Source organism: Wyeomyia smithii, chromosome 3 (assembly GCF_029784165.1).
Source record: "Wyeomyia smithii strain HCP4-BCI-WySm-NY-G18 chromosome 3, ASM2978416v1, whole genome shotgun sequence".
Lineage (NCBI taxonomy): Eukaryota > Metazoa > Arthropoda > Insecta > Diptera > Culicidae > Wyeomyia > Wyeomyia smithii.
The window spans coordinates 25,120,040-25,138,680 of record NC_073696.1 but is presented as its reverse complement, the minus strand read 5'-3'; positions in this window follow the sequence as shown (position 1 = coordinate 25,138,680).

Sequence of the window (18,641 nt, the reverse complement as noted above, 5' to 3'; positions counted from 1 at the left end):
GTTTTGTTAATATTATTGACTTTTCGACAGCGTATATGGTTAATTTAGAAACAAACAAGTCAAGTGATAGTGAAAGTGTCATCAAAAGGCAAGCCAAATGATTAATAATGATAATAATGTTATATTTTTCAACACACTTTTGCATGCAAGTTACAAACGTCGTAACTTGCACACAATTTTTTATAAAAGCTGTTCCGTTTTTTTCTTCTCAGTGTTTTTTTTTATTTTTTGCCTTCCCCTTAGCTTACTTTGATAACCGTGGACATAAAAACTATTCAAAATGTGTATCAGCCTAACTACGAAACATACACCGGTGGAACCAGGTGGATTAGATTCGTTATTTGTAACTTAACCTATAACTTTTCTGTAAGAGCTTCAAAATGTCATATTTCAAAATTTACTAAAATATGTTAGGAGAATCAGAACATCAAAACTGCAAAAAATGTTAAAAAAGAATCTCATGTTGTGATATAGAGTAAATCTTTAAAAATATATCTTTTAAGTTTTTCGCCACTTTATCAACCATGATAAAAAGTTGACCAGTTGATTATTGTGATTGTGACACTTTCAAACTTACGCTTCATACTTGACTGAAATTAAACGCATTTTACCTAGTATTTCCTTTTATATTAAATTTTAATTATTATTGGCATATCGACACTTATAATCAACCTTGTCGTTTCTCTTCGAAGAATCACTAGCGTGTAGGAGACTATCTTTCGCTGCGAAAACAACTGCTCTTACACTGCACACTGGGCCAGGAATGGAATTTAGCGGAACGAAATTACTAGCGCTCTCAGGGTTTGACCAATCGGTTTCCGATCTTCAACTAAGTTTCTTGGCATAGTTAGGGCTTCATTTTGGATGTTTGAATTAGTTAGGAATTTACCCGCGAAGGTGGCGTTGCGATGCCAATTTCTTTCTCTTACACGCCAGAGCTTTGCGGTTTTCGACAAAGTTGTAGATCTCTAAATTTTATGAAACTTGACAGATTAAACAAATTTTCTAACTCTTCAAGTTTCAGAGATCTACGAGTTTTAAAAATTTCTTATCTGAATTCCACGTTTTATTGTGAAAGTTTTATGAGTTCACTCGAATTAATTTCTCACAAATTTTTTCTTGATAGAAATTGAATAATTACGTCGTTTTCTTTAGAATACAGAAGTTTTTGAAGTACTTAAGTGAAACTATTACACAAAATTAAAAAAAAAAAATCTGAACTAAAACTTGGTCGAAAACTGCAGAGCTCTAGCGTGTAAGAATAAAAAGTTGGTGTGGAAGCGCCATCTCTGCAGCCAAATCGCGAACTAGACTGAACGTCAAGTTGAAGTTCTTATTACACTGGAAAACTTTGCTGAAGATTGCAAATATGTTGGATAGAGTATCAGAGTACTGGACCATGCTATAAATACATAGCAATTGTACATATTTTTACATAAAGCCTCCCTAGTAACAATACTGGTTTTATCATAGTTTTATAGCGCTCAAAACAGCCAAAACACCGCTATAAAACTTTGATAAAACCAGTTTTGTTACTTGGGCTATGATTATTTTCAAACTGAAATAGCACAAAAACACGAAAAAACACATCTTTAAAATTCAGAAAATAAATATTTTTTGATGGACCATTTTTAGAAAAAAGCCATGGTTTGCTAAAAATTGCAAACCTATGAGTAGAGACACTGGTGATTGAAAACTCGCGAGTAGCAAATGGAAAATATTCAAAACTCACGGTTATTTCGCGGCAACCTTTTTTTTTAGAAAACGCCGAATAAAGTGGTTTTCTTGGTAAAAACAATAAAAAACCTGTTTCCTTTAATTTAGTTTACGGTAATTTAACTGTACGATTCATGATTCTGCGGTACGGACTACTGTGTCAAACCGAGTTTCCGAGAATCAATAAATTATTTGCCAACCAAAAAGGTCAAGAAACCGTCCGCGTTTTAAATACTTACCAAAATTATAATATCAATCTCACTGTCGCGTATTTTTAAAAACACAAAATGCTTGCTACTTGAACTAAGTAGGTATATTTTGCAACTTCGATTTTGCACACTCTGGAACTCTGTCATGCAAGTCCCCAATCGCCATAATATTTGCTCGATGAGGATTTAGTAACCGCACCCGAAAACATTCCAACCCAGGCTGACAAAATCTCGTTGTAAGAGAGCAATCGAGAAAAAAATTGTAAGAAATTAATTCGAGTAAACTCATAGAATTAACACAATAAAACGTAAAGTTCATTCAAATCTTATAAAAATTCGTAGATCTCTTAAGCTTGAAGAGTTAGAAAATTTGTATATTCTGTAAAGTTTCATAGAATTTAGAGATCTACAACTTTGTCGAAAACCGCAAAGCTCTAGCGTGTAAGAAAAAGAAGTAGGCATCGCATCGCCACCTACGCGGCTAAGTTCCGAACTAAGTCAAACATCCATAATGAAGCCCCAACTATGCCAAGAAACTTTGTAGAAGATCGGAAACCGATTGGTCAAACCCTGAGAGCGCTAATAATTTCGTTCCGTTAGATTTCATTCCTGACCCAGTGTGCACTGGTAGGCAAAGCGACGCACTTGCTTGAAGAGAGCAGTGAATCGTTTTTATCTGAGGAACATACAAAAAACATCGCGATGAAATCTGAAATATCCCTCACGAGAGATAACAAACTAGTGTGAGCTCTCTCGTACGAAAGGACATTACACACAATAACTACACAACGGAGCTCACTGCAATGGTTTAACCACAGACAAACAGACGTGCCACTCAATGACGATTTCATCGTCCTAAAAAATAACGATAATTTTGAAGTTTTGCTTATTGGGCAATAATGGCGCTAGTGTCGCTATAAGCAAGGGTGCCTTTTCTTTATCAAAGACAAAAACCATCAGTAGTGCCGCTTTTGTTGATTTAAGCAAGCGTGCACACCCATAAGCGCAGACAAAAACCGTTTTACGAAAACAAGTTAGTTGCCGATTATAGTTTCCTGGTTAGTCCGTCCAGAATTCCAGCCATTTTAGTGTTTTGCAGTAGCTATTTACTACTAAAGCCACCAGCATAACGGGTGAAACCGGCACGAGATGACCGGTACTATTTTGTCTTTCCTCCTTTCAGCTGCTAACACCTAGCGTCCGCATGTCACTGGTGCGGTTTTGGAATCAGAATGATGGGACGCCGGCCGCTGTCGTAAAATTAACACCAACAAAAAGATGCATATTTGCAAGGTTTTTTCCGCTAGCAGCAGCATAAACATCGGAAACAGAAAGTGACAACAACAATAACAACAAAGTCAGATCGATTGTATCCGTTAGTGTCGACTGTGCTTGGGAAGAGAGGTAGTGATTGGCTGCGCGGTATGATTTAGACAATCGATATTAATTACCAATTTTTCAATAGTGTATCTCAAACAATAGTTTGTTTTTGTTACATAAATTTAACCGTAAAAGAATTTCTGATCGATTGATGCCAAAACCTCGAAAACCTTATTATAGATGACTGCAAAATAAGCGCTCAAAACCTGACCATTTTTCTCTGGTTTTCCCTAGTTGAATTACTAGATTTTCAAATTCAGGGGCCTAACTTCGATATAGACGTTAGTCAACGTCAAAAAAGAATTTAAAGGATAGTTTTCAGAGGGTGAACCAAACACGATTATTGATTTAAAGCTTGACGTGGATTTCGCAAATATTATGGATGTTGTCACTGTAGTATATGAGTGTTATATTTTCGATCACAAACCAATTTAAAAATGCTAGCTAGAAGCAACTCAAATTTTTTCTTGAAATAATCGAACGTGAGGAAACAGTAATAGATAAAAATGATACTGATTTCAAACTAGAACAGCAAATATGTATGTTAGTTTGCTGCAGTTTTTTTTAAATCCCCATAAACAAGGTTTGAATATTACTTTCGCTTTATTTTTAGAAATTGCAGGACCTAGATTTATGAATCAGCATCTTATATTTTTCACGAATTGAAGCAAATTTCTAATAACCTGTTTTCGAAAAATTATATTTCAGAATTATACAGAAAAAAAACTATTCATGAAAGTTGTCCATTTAGTTCTATCTCAAATGCATTATCTGAAAATGAAGGCTTTGTACGACATTTGTGAATTTTGGATTTTCAGAGTGTAGTCGAGAACATTACTCTTTTCGAAGGTCTAGGCTGTATGATAAAATTCGAAATGAAGACTTTATAAAACTTGCTGCGATAACGAGAAGCGGAATAACATGGATACTCTGTTTGCACTTAGTCCTAAATTAGAAAGCAATATTTATATCTTACATGAGAATTGTGTATCATATCATAGAGGTAAGTGACTTTTCACCTGCGCACACTAGTAAACGTGTATAGCCATGTAAAGTTGCTTCAGTTTCATCGAAACTGTAAATCATCGCATCTCGATGTTCACAATTTCTCAAAACTTTTTCCTTATTTTGCCAATTACGTTCACCATCAACTGTAGATTCCTGGTCACGAGTAAAAAGTATATTCAGAATAATTTAATATAATATATTGAATATATTTTAAAGGAAGTGAGGACGGCAGCTTCGCAAGGCAGAAAAGGAGCAAAGTGAGCATTGCGGGTTCCTCCAAAATCTAATTCAAATTTTTAGGAAAAAGCTAAAGGGTGATTTTTTTGCACCAATAAAGACGCACTACGAAGATTATAAAAATTATGCAAAGTTGTCGAAGAATGTTGTTTTCTTTTGAGAAATAAATAGTGATACAAAAAAAAAGACATAGAGGGATAGAGAAGAAGAGAGAGCAGGGAGAGAAAGATGAATTATCCAAAAAGTAAAATATCCCATGTCTGAAATATACTTCGGTCAAATTTTTACAGTTCAAGCTACACTTAATATCATTTTAAAGAGCTCTGGGGCGTTCATTTGAGCATGCGAACATTAAAATCGGAATATGCGTTCTGTAAAATGAGCGTTTATCTTGTAATTTTTTCGTTTCGAATTTAATATACTATACATATAAACAACATATTTACACATACATACATACAGGCACACATTCACATACATACAGAAATTGTTCAGTTCGTCGATCTGAGTCGATTGGTGTATAACACATGACTCTCCATGCCATTGATTTTGCCTAAAAAGTTAAATATCTTATGTAAAAAATACTCTTTGATCAATATTTCGAAATCTAAGCCACTAATCAAAAATCCACTCGGTAGCATTCTGGGGGAGCACAGTAGCTTTCATTTGCATATAAAATCATCAAAATCGGATATTGCGTTCTATAAGAAAGGTGCGGTAGTATTTTACGGCACATAAATACAGACAACATACATACACACACATACACACACACATACACACGAACAGACATTGCTCAGTTAGTCGAGCTGAGTCGAATGGTATATACGGTTCGGCCCTCCGGGCCTTGGATCTATTTTGCGTTTTTCGACCGATTTGATAACCTTTGTTTAGTATAACAAAGAGGAAAGGTAGAAAATCTAACAAAATGCATAATGTTGGTCAGAAAAGAAGGCTGGAAAATGATATTCCAATTAGGGGCCATCCACATACCACGTGGACAGATTTTTAACGATTTTGCCCCCCACCCCTCCTTCCCCCACCGTGGACAACTGCCCATATAAATTCTAAAAAATTGTATGGACCGTCGACATTTTTTTTATTTAAATAAAATTTTATGGTAACAGTTTACATTTTTGTACAAACAGTCTCTTCAACAAATATTCATAAACATTCCGAATTGTCTTTGAAAATCTTCTCTGTGATTCCAACGTATTTCTCGAATTGTTTTTTTTTTAATAAAAATAAACTACATTTCGAAAAACATTTCATTATATATGCACAGTAGTGACTAACTAACCATAGGGCTGATTTCTGTCGGAAACATTTGAAATCAAACACACTTAACAGTATATCTTCAAGGTCTCTGAAATCTATGTTCATTTTTATTCTTAGGGTTGATTCTACCCAACATCTTATTTCAGTAGTTGCTGGACAGCTTTTTAACCTGTGTTCATTTGTATCAATCGCTAGACAATTTTCGCATGTATCACTCGTTCTTCGTATTCCATATTCTACCAGTTTCTTTTTGTTGGGAATCAAATCATTGATAATTTCAAATATTTTTGAACGATCTTCCGTCTGCAAAAATGTTTGGCGGAGAACCTAAGACGTCCCATTTCAGTGTTTCCAGTGTTTGCCTTTTCTTGTAATGAGGTTGTTTTTCCTTCAGCGCTAGCTTGAGAGCTTGTGTTATGGTTTCAGCTCCAATTCTGCCTACACGACCTTGTTCATAGCACCAGGACGCTCCATATCTTCTACGGCTGAATTGCGAGTTTCGTAGCGTTAAAATCATACATAACAGTTCGGCTAAAAAGTTTATAAGGTAACACAGAAAAAATATTTGTTTTCGCAAAATTCAATTTTATTATTCAAAATAATTGTTTCCAAGGGCGATACAGCGATTATAGTGATCTTGCAACTTTTAGATACCATTTTTATAGTAATTTTTCGGTTTCGGTTTTCCTCAAAATAGGCCTCAAATCGGTAATCATTATCGGTCTTGCATTTCTTGTCAGCGAGCATTCTCTTCAGGTCTGCGAACAGAAAATAGTCGTTGGGGGCCAGATCTGGAGAATACGGTCGATGCGGAAGCAATTCGAAGCTCGATTCATGCAATTAGTTGTTTTCATTGATTTTTGACATGGTGCATTGTCTTGATGAAACAGCACTTTCTTTCGCCAAATGTGGTTTCTAAGTTTCTGAGCGATTTCAACCTTCAAATGCTCAAAAAATGCTGTGTAATAGTTGCTGTTGATCGTCTGTTACTTTTGGAGATAGTCAATAAAAATTATTCCAAGCGCATCCCAAAATACAGACGCCATAGCCTTGCCAGCCGACTGTGGTGTCTTTCCACGCTTTGGATTCGGTTCATCGCTTGCTGTCCATTCCGCTGGCTGTCGATTGGACTCTGGCGTGTAGTTATCGAGCCATGTTTCATCCATTGTCACATATCGACGCAAAAATTCAACTTTATTGCTGCTAACCAGCTTCAAACACTGCTTCGAATCATCGACACGTTGTTGTTTTTGATCTATTGTGAGCTCGCGCGGCACCCACTGTGCACACAGCTCTCGCATGCCCAAATATCCATGCACGATATGTTTAACACGCTCTCCCGGTATCTTCAGAGTCTCAGCTATCTCACTCAATTTAACTTTACGGTCATTTAAAGTAAGTTAGCCTCTTTTGGATGTTACTCACACGTCACAAAATTGACGGAACCAATATTCCACAGTTGCAATAACTGGAGCAGGGTCCGGATAACGTTTGTCAAGCCATGCTTTGGTTTCCATTGAATTTTTTTTTCGACAAAAAGCAATACTTTATCAATAAACGAAAGTCGGATTTTTTTCATTTTTTCAAAACAACAAAAATTGCTTCACTCTCAATGCTGTAACTCACGAGCCAATCGACCGATTGCTGTCAAATTTTGACAGGTATCCATTGAAAGATGGTGCTTTGTGATAGTCAAGTTAATTTTTGCAAGAGGCGCCATGTAGACGCCAACCTTATAAACCCTTCAGCCGAACTGTTAGAAGCCAAGGCAAAAAAATGTTGCACTGTGTAATCAATGATTTTCAAGATAATTTTGAGTTTCTGTACTCGCGACGACTGAAGAGAAAAAACTTCTAAGAAAAAAAAATTCATTTCAGTTCGTAGTTCTTCAATTTCCATTTGATCGTGTTTAAATATTCAGTATCACAAAACCGGAACAAATTTTGAATGATTAGGGTAAAATCTTCCAATTTGTCCCCGGAAATGAAGATATCGTTAAGGATAATTTTGATTCAAAATAAATTTCCAAATCGGAAGTTACTCAGGTTGTTTAGCGCCACAAACTTCTGATGTTAATCTCAAATATGTTTAAATACATGTACGAGTTTATGTTATTAGCGCTCTGAAAAATTATGTAAACCTTTCGAATCAATATTTTATACCAGTAGTAAATGAGCATTTCAACGATATATTTAGGTTGAGGTTGAACCGCAAACCCTTTACAATCAGTTTCGCTCTTTTACTCCAAATTAGCACATAAGTATGTTCTGCACTTTTTTCCACTCATTGATTTTCGTTCTTCTTTTGCTGCGCTCTGCTCTACTCTTTTGGGTACCTCAATGACAGTTTCACCGCAACCAAACCAACAGAGGTAGCGTCAGCAGCAACTTGATTCAATTTGAAACTCTTTTGCAGCAAGTGGAGAGGAAACCCGAGTGCAATTCGAATCCTTTTAGCACAGCCCGGCTTGTGTCGTTTGCGTTCGATTCGAAACTATAGAACTGCGGTGTATGATATTTGATACTATGATGAAAATAATATTAATTATGCTGCTGGGTTGAGAGAAGAGATGGGGGTAAGGGTTATTAAAATCCGACTTCCAAATATATATATATCGGTACCAGTGCTGATGGTGGTGAAGCCGTTTTCTTTTAATGACAACGACGATGTTAATAATGCTGACGACGATGACGGCGGTGCTGATGAGGATGTTTCGGTTTGGCTTACTTATTCTGGCAAACGGGCGACGGCGTAGAAACAAAAGACATACACACGGGGTTCTTGTTGTAAAAGGATAGGAAATTCGAAGGAAAACGGAGCGCCCGACATTGGCTAGCCGAACTGTGGAACGGGATAGAAGGCAGGAAGTGCGATACGTTTTCTGTTGAATCATTAAATATTGATGAAATATGGTCCTGCCGAAAATTTTGAGTCTCACCAAGGGGAACGAGAGAGAGAGAGAGAGAGAGAGAGAGAGAGAGAGGAGGAAGAGCGGTAGACCCGAAATGGCATGGTTTTAAGATTTTATTTCAACCGAATACAGGAAAAGGGGGACCACCATCGTATCGAGACGTAATCGGTTTCCCCCTTAACGCACGGAGTGTATCAGATGGAGCGAAAAAGATGAAGATCCTGAGAGAATCCTACAGAAGCGAAGCTAATTGATGCAATCGATTTCGAACTTTGCAGACCGATAATCAAAGGGTTCCAGACGCTGGAACGGGTTTTCGGAAAATCTTTGGATTACTTTATTCTATTTTAATATTAATTGATGAATGTATCTTTGGGGAATGTGATGGTCTATTGAAGGACTTCTAACCCAACTATGAAATCGGATTTAGTTTCCGCATCATTACAATCGGTTTTAGTTGCCTTTAGTTCTAGAGCACAGGAAGTCATCAAATCGTACAGAATTGATTATAATTCACAAGCGCAGCCAATCGTAAAATTTTCTTCTCATGAAAAAAAATTCCGTATTTATGACACTCCTGCCCACTCATCATGAAGAATCACACCCGTGAAGTTTATTATTGACACGTCTGTCGAGCGGCTGATATTGCAGCTATTACTGACCGGTTCAGGATTTCTCCCCCTTCGTTCACGTAACCTTCGAGGAACACCCTCCGTCTTACTTGACTCAAATAAACAAATACTTTGTCGATTGTCCGAACCCTTGGCCTAGGTACAATTGTCTGTCTGTATGTATTTCTGCTCTTTACGACATCACGCCGCTCGCTCGAGGATAAATGAGCCACAATAAAACGGTACTAATAACAATAAAAATAAAATATGCGACATCAGCAGTAGTTCCGTAATAACCTGACACGAGTGAGATAACATCCAGGCGTCCATCCGATCCACGGCGAGACAAGTGCGAATATGGACACTTCCTCATGTGCGACTGGTTGGCCCACTTTTATGACCCACCGGGATTAGTGCTAAGATCCGTAAGTCATATCCTGTGAAATTACTTGAGACGTAATTGTGCGTACGATGTGCGATGTCCTAATAAATACATCAGCAAGAACCCAAACCCAAAAACGAACAGAAATTTGGTAGAATCTCGGGTAAATCTCGCCCGAAGATTAGCAACATGATAAATGGCAACCGAATTTCGCATTCATTGCGCCAACTCATCCCCGCTTTCGGGTCGAACCAGAATGCCAGAAATATATTTCAATCCCAAAAGCAAAGTGCAACGTCATCACACGAACAATTAAGTGCAAACATTGGTTTGATTTTATATTCAATTACATCGCTCGAGTGGCTCGAGGCTCTGGGTTGGCAACGCCACGCGTACAGGATGGCACATTCGGGGATTTTTATTTCTGCCCTCGAAGAATAAAATTGATAAAACTCACTTCGATAAGCACATATGATGTAATAAAAAAGAATAAATAGTCATCTTTTCCTTTTGTTGTGCTGGGCTATGCCTGCGGATGACGCCGGCTGTGCCAAGGACGACGACGACGGTTTTCGATATCGGGGAAAAACGGTTGCAGTGATGAGCTGTTTTTTTTTCTGCTCCTATCATCATCACTCCGGTGACACGCGAATGGCCGTCGATGTTAAAATGATGGTTTTGGGCTAAAATGTGACACTGTGGAAAGATGATCGGGGGAATGGGAAAATCGGTTTTACTTCTTGTGTTGTGGAATCAATCATACCGAAAAAGCCACGAAATAAAAGTCGAATTTTCCTTCCCTAAAGAAAGCGGCAAAAAGTCCCCACATAAAAATATGAATATTACGACATTTGCAGAAAGCGATGACAAACAAAGCGCCGGCCAAAAGAGCAACGCCGAAATTCAGGAAGCGAAAAATCGCTATCCACCCTTTTTGAACCTTTCTTGCCTTTTTGGGTGGGTTAGTTTTTTTTTTTTGCTCTTTTCGCTTACATTGTCGTCGCCAGGTTCCCTCAGGTCCATCAGGTTTAGAGAGGCATTGGGTGGCATTGTGTTTTCGTTGGGTAATCCCGATATCGACGACTGATACACCCTCGACCGACGGGGATGGGAAGGGTGAAAAGACGAAGGCTAAGGTGACATTTCACATTTCCTTCCTCTTGGCGATGACGACGTCGTCGTTTTTGACTATTGAACTTTTTGACGGGCGGCGGCGGTAACGCGACTTGACACGATAGTCATAAGCGAATTGATGAAAGCGCATACCGATATTGGATAAACATTTATCATTTCACACATTCATCGATTGTCACAAAGGGGGAATGTAGAAAGAGAATGCTAACAAAAAAGATACATTTTCCGTTATTAGTTTTTGAATAGCTGAACATTTTTCAAAAATATATTCTCTCATTTACCCAAAATTTTTTTTTAGAAATTTTAGTAATGAAAATTGACATAAGCTTTTTTTCTAGAAAACATAGTTAACACTTCCAATTAAATTTTGGTTTTTGAATTAATTTTTTTTTTGTTATTTTTTTCAAATCATGCTTGTCGTTTTCTAATATTTGTTACTGATGTTCGATTCAATTAACAACATAATCTGTAAAGAAAACTATCTTCTTCCAGAGTTTCGATATTCGTTCTTTGCGTTTTGTATTTCGAATGTCACGTTTCTTATTTTATTTAATTTCGTCTATCACATTTTTCTTACGGGTTTTAACATCTCGATTTTATATAATCACTCTATCTGACTCTCTGTCAAACTCTGTATTCGACTTTTTTTTTCAACTTTCAACTAATTTTATGTCCAACTTTTTAATTAACTTTTTGTGCAACTCTCTGTAAAAATTTCTATACCATATATGTACTCAACTTTTTATTCGTTTCAATCTCATTTTCTGTCCGATTTCCTGTTTGAAATTTTATGGTTTTTTTTCGTTTATTCGACGTTCGTTCAACTTTTTGACCGACTTGCGGTCGAACCTTTCGTCCAATTTTTGAAATTCATTCCGGCGTTTTTTTTTCTACTTAATGTTCGCATTTCCTAACCAATATGGACCAGTTATTGCGATCAGAAACATTGATCTATAATAACATCGCCTGGGTGTCTGCTGTATTTTTCACTTCTGTTAGCCAGTGCAACAAAAATTGACTTTTTTTCTGCCTTGGTTTCTATATATATATATATATATATATATATATATATATATATATATATATATATATATATATATATATATATATATATTTTTGCGTATATTGATGCAAAACCAGCTTTCCCCGAGTTTGAACATATTTTAACTTAAGGGGCAACAATGGCGCCATTTTGAATTTTTGAGAAATCGGAAATTTTCGATGTTTTTTTCGACGCCATTTTGGTTTGAATCCATATATCATAAAATTATTAGCATCTTCTTACCATCTTTCGAAAAAAAAAACAGATCTTAAATCGGACAAAAACTGAGCTCGAGACCGTGATTCTACGAAAACGGTTTTGGCATGATTCTATAATTCACAAAGCAAATATCGAGTATGATGAACATTAATGGTAATGCGCTAATATCTAAAAGTGGTAGTCAAATTAGATCTTATATTGAGCCAAAAAGTCTCATGAATCGATTGGTAAGTGTCTGATCCACGTAAAATATCAGCAATATATCAATTTTGTTCCATTTCTCCTACAATACTAAAATAGGTTCTTCTCGACGTTAGATTAACTTTTTTGAAATCTGTTTAATTAATCAAGAGTGTAAGCGATACTCAAAAATACAATAACAATTTGTCTTCACTTGATCCTCCCCCTTTTGCGGGGAGGGGAATTCTGCATTTTTGGCCGGGACTGTTCAAAACATAGAAATTTCGCTTCAGCTATAAGACAGAATTATCCCGTTTTCGTAATGTCTTATAAACTTAATAAAAATGAATTTCATCAAATAATCATACATTTAAGGCATACAAATTGTTGCACCCTTCCTTTTCACGCTTATTGCTCCACTCCGAGCCTCGTTTGTCCTGCCAATATTACCACCAGTTTTGATTCTCTAGAGAGGTTTTGGAGAATTCAACGTGAGAGAAGGGTTAAGGGGTTATACGCCTTTTCATATAAAAAAAATCGAGAAAAAGGGTTTTGTAAAGTACAAGTTACGATCCCGGATTATCCGGTATGTTTATGAATTAATAAAAGCTACATGTTGGTGAGCTGAAGGCCCATACTGAACTGATTTATTATGTAGTTCGAAAATGGTCGACAACAAAGGTCGTTAACACGCATTCTGTCAACACTGCAGTTTCGGTGCCATTTTTTTTTGTTTTGTGGCTATTATTGATTAAATGGATCGGTCATAGACCTGAGAATGCAGAAAAACTGTTTTTGTTGGCCTATTTTATGAACAGTTTGCTTTTGAGTACGAGATAAGGGAAGGTGTTTGACACTTGCAAAATCAACTTAAACAGACGTGTTTTTTTACATTGTGTACATATCCGCTGTAGAACAAATTCAATAGCTTCATCTGTTTATTTTCATCATGAGCCTTCAGAAAACAGGTTTGTTCTGCTATTGCGGTGTTGTTTGGATGGGTATGTGCTAAACTGTAATCATAATTAGTCGTAAGAGGGAACGTAGTATTAAAGTCAGAGAGCACTACTCATACATAAATTCATGTAAACTTTTAAATGTGTTCCGCGCAAGATACTATCACCAAATTACCACCAAACGAAAGATTTAGGACATAAAAATGATTTGTTAAAGGTTCCAGCTGCAGGTATTTGCATCTTAGTCGATGACAAGCGGCTAAGCATGGTTACTTTTTCGTTTGAATTTCATACTTTTTACATAGTTTCTTAGAAGAGTTGTGGTACATTCAGCTCAAATTTACAAATTTGTTCTTAAACTTTTGTCTATATTTGAATTTTGATATTTGGTGTTGAAATACGGGAGTTTCTTGAAAAAATATCAAATTTTTTTGAAGTTATTCCAGAAGAATAACGTAAAAGAGAAAAAATCAAACTTTGATCGCTTTGGGGTTCACTTAACGAAACCAGATTGTGCTTTAATTTTGCATAGGGTCTTTTTTCGAGAAGGCAAAATTTTTGAAAGCTGTCGTATTTTGAAATTCAATGGTCAAACTTTTTCCTATACTCGGTTGGCACCCTATCTTGCATGCATAATAATGGCAATGCCAAAAAATTTAAACAAATTGGATGATGGCAGTCCCAGAAAAGTTTGTTATAGTAAAAAAACACCTAATCCTGTCAATTTCAGTAGTTTTCAAGAGTAATACTGTAAAAAAATGATTTATGACCGCCATTGCCATACAATTCGAACCACTGTGCATTGCATCGATGAGCAAAGTGAACAGAATGCTATGTGTCGATATAATTGAATTTTATTTATTTGCGTTCTTAACTTACATTTGTTCTAGATATTATTCAAAAATTTTCTAGAGGTTCAAGCAAAAAAAAGGTTTTTTTTGAAGTCGATTTTTATTGGCACCCTAATTTTTCTAATCACGAAAGCCGAAAAGCGTTGGGGAATTAACGCTCTAACAGTCAGGCGTTTAACCCTTTTTTGGACCATTTTATCCGATATTGAGAATCATATGTCTTAATTTTGGTCAATAGTCATATACCATTCGACTCAGCTTGACGAACTGAGCAATGTCTGTTCGTGTGTATGTATGTGTGTATTTATGTGTGTGTGTGTGTGTGAAATTAACTTTAACTCGGAGCTCATATCCTTCATGGAGGAAGTAAAATACGAAGTGCCCTGCCAGTCGTTGTCATCTAGGGTGAATTAGGTCTAGTCGTCCATCATCATCGTCACTTTGCCTTTCGCCGGAAAAATCACAATAGGGTTGTGTGCAAAGCCACGACCGCAAGGTTGAAGTAGAATACTTTTACAAGAAAGATAACCCGGCTGCTTGCGTGTCAGTCATTTTTCCAAGCAAACAAATGTTGACCGCTCATTGGCAGTATTGAAAATTCTGTGCAAATGAAGTTGAAGTACTACTCAATTTAAGTTTGCACATATAAATACGACCTCACTGAAACTCTTTGCGGCGCAAACAAGTTTCAACAGTCAGAGTATATGTACATGTGAATTCAAATTAAGATAATTAACTTTTGGTTAAAGGTCAGAACGAGAAAAAAATAAATCTTCAATTCATTTGTTTGGTTGTCCTGAAAAAAACAGTTTGTTGTTGAATTTAAAATCGGATATGACGCTGATTGCATCTCTGTGTTACACCGATAGCGGGAGTTACGGTGAACTTGTGTATGACGAAGGCATCGTATTACCTGTTTTATTGAATGGGAGAAAGAGGAATATTGTAAAATTTTGTGAACATTTAACTCAAACAATATTACCAAACCGTAGTCAGGCACTCTGATAACAAAGTTGAGGCTGTTTTCACACTGAAAATCAGACAGCCAGCAGAAGTTTTGATTGCCAAAATCCAGAATGCCGAACAGCCGTGAAGAGAGCCGTTTATTTACCTACGTCAAGTTTCTCGTCCAATCGCTCGCGTTCGCATTCACCATGGCAGAGACCTAACTGTCTTTGTGAATGCGTTCTAACAGGGCAGTTTGTTATTCAAAGTCGGTCATGCTGATCGCAGCCTTCGCGCTGCCCCTACAGTGGGGGGTTTACTAAATAAAGTAAAAATTAGACAACTACAACAGAATTTGATTGCATCCCGCACAGAATGTCTGCTTTTGTTGATGCCAGAAAATTATTAACCTTCAATTACTTGTTTATTTGCCTTGAAAAAGGCACTTTGCGGTTCAAAATCGGTTGCTGATCGCAACCTTTGCGCTGCCCTAACAGTGGGGGAATTAAGATACACGGACAACATGCACTGTGTAAACTATTTCACATTTAGTAGATTAGACGGGTGCGACAGAGTTAAATTGCTAAGATCCAACACAGAATGCTTGCTTGCGTTGTCAAAAATTATTAACTTTCAATGACTTGTTTATTTGCCTTGAAAAAGGCATTTTGCTGTTCAAAATTGGATTTCCTGATGGCAATCTTCATGCTGCCCAAACACGGGGGGAATAATGGCAGTCTGGCGACACACGCTGAGAAGAACCGCGCTGCTTCTGAGACGTGGTGACAAACCATAGGGTTAGTGCTGCTGCTAAGGAAGGATGACTGCTGTTGTCGCTGTCTAGAACTATTATGAGCGGCTTCTACTGAAGCAGGCTCTTATATAGGCCAAATAGCATGTTTTCAATTGCAAGGTATATGATTCTGTCGACCTTGCTTGGGAAGCAAACATCTAACGACCAATCAGAGGTCGAATTTTCCGTTTTGACAAGACTCCACTATTTTCAATAGTACAATAGTGTGAATAATAAAATTACAATTGTCTTCTTTTGGGAAGAATCTTAAAAGATTTTTCAATCTACTGCTGCAAGAACGAAGGAAATCCATCGAATACTAACCGATTTATTAGCATTTGAAATTGGACATATTTTTCACTTTTTTCGGTTTTAAATTTTCATTTCACATCCCTATGTAGCCGAACTTCCTGAGAGAAGTATTCTACTTCAAAATCGACTCGACCTTGTTATTCTACTGCTCCGAAACCAGTGGATGAGACTGCCGCTTCCTGACATGTATGTCCATGTTCGCCAGGTACTTTTTCACTGTTTCGTGTGTGTGTGTGTGTGTGTGTGTGTGTGTGTGTGTGTGTGTGTGTGTTTGTGGGGGGGGGTCTGTGTGTGTGTGTGTGTGTGTGTGTGTGTGTGTGTGTGAGTGTGTGTGTGTGTGTGAGTGTGTGTGTGTGTGTATGTGTGTGTGGATGTGGATGACGGTGCGACAGCGGCTGAACAAGAAGGTTGAGTCAATTTGCCCGGCGAATTGCGACGGGGCCGTCACGTCGATGATACCGCTGTCTGCTGGCTGTTTCTGCAACTCTCCTCCTCCCAGGCCGCAACCATTGGGGAATTCAGCGAACCTTCGCCGTCCCACGGCTCGTTCGCTCGACTTGCTTATTGGTCCGAATCCAAATGGCTTCGCTGACTGACGGACTGTCTACGCTTGGTGTGGATGGTAAAGATGGCGTATCTTGGAGGTCGATCGCACGGAGGGCTTGCACGTGGCCAAGGTACTACCCCTGCGACGAAGCGATATTGCAAATTCTGGGCTCTGATTGGAACACAAAAGGCCCAATTAATCGCATATAATAGCTATCAGCTCAACCTCCCGCCTAAGGTTTACGGAGCTAGATAGGCTTACCTGATTCACTCTCCTCATTTATTCTTTGAGGCTCACGTGCTCCAACACTAACCTTTTCCAGGCTTATCTGGCTTTTAACTTTATTTAACTAAATTGGTCTGGGCTTATCGAGCGATCAATTTGCAATGGCTGAAGATAGCTCGCCAATATCGGATGTACCTGTTGATCCGCTGATTTTCGACACTGCTTCGGGTTTCATCGGTTATGGTTACAGCATTGTTGTTCTAAATCGAGGTGCTACGGCAGTGCGATATTCTCATGCCCCCTGTGGTAACTTTAGCAGTTATCTCCGACGGCTTTAACCGAAACGGTTACAAACGTGCAAATTAATAGTACGAAGTGCCGCCGGAAGTTGCGTCGTTCATCAAGAAATAACGCTAAAAACGCGGAGTTCTGGTTGGATGTGGCATCGACTCACTCGAAGCGCTGCACCTAAGTCGGAGAGCCCGCCAAACGCACCCAGCTGCGTCTCATCAAGAATGGGCGTACCTGAAGATCTGTTACAACAATTTTGTCGTTTAAAAATGAGGAGAAATTAACAAATAAAACGAAGAGAGAACTCAAAAACATGCCTACACGCATGTTTTCGTCCGCCGTGGCGAATGTTCCGGTTAACTGTTGGAAGGCCGCTCGTAAGGGTGTAGATTTTTTCTTACAAGTATCCTTTCATGGGAAATTTATTCAATTATCTGTCTTAGTTATTTTATCGACATCCGAAAAAAGTTCCTTTTTTATGCAAACGTTAATCAATTTTTTATGCAAACGTTAATCAGAGCCGGTGTGGCTCGTGACGTATCTAAAAGTAGTCTCCTTTTTACTCGCTTTTGGGCTATTTCTCGTCAGGATTCTAGGCATGTTAGCACTCGCTTCGATCTGATGGAGCCATCGTGCACGCTGTTTATCTAGGAAGACTTCCTCGTTCTTGTGGATGATTTCTCATAGCTGTTCTCGACTCACTGTATCGTACGCTGCCTTGAAATCGATGATATGATGCGTGGACATGTTACATGTTATTTTTCTGGAATCTGTTTGAGCGAAAAGATCTGATGGTACTGTCACTTAAACTTCTTAGTTAACGGTGATAGACGTTGGAATAGGATTTGGTATTTTGTGAGCGGCGTGAACAAGCGTTAAGCCACGTTAGATCGGGTTTTCTGCTTGTAGATGGGTCAGTTGACTTCCTCCATCCTCTTTCCGGACAATTTTAGCTCGTGTGAATTAAGCCAAGCTCTGTGGTAGTCTTGCATTTCTCACCATACTAGTCTTTTTTGTAATACCACGCCCAGTCTAGCGCGTAGACTTGGGCAGTAGGTTCTCTTATCTGCCCAATGTTAAGCCGTGGGGATCGGTTGTGTCGCGCCTGATATACATACAGTTGGTACTTTTGAGTGCATAAACACCGCCACTAAATTATTGAGTTCATCTATTGCTACAAAACTATGTATAGTAAGCTCCTTTTCCGCTTATTAACTCAATTTTGGTGAAAATGCAAAGGGGACGGGTTTGCTGTGCGCGGCGGTATAGGTAAAATTTATCGTGTTAAGTGAACCTTGCAATTATATTATCAAGTCTTATGTAAAATTTAAATAATAATAATTACCTTTAACCTTTACTAAAATTGAATCATAACAGTTTCATGTGTACTGAAAACTTCAAGGACTACTCTCAT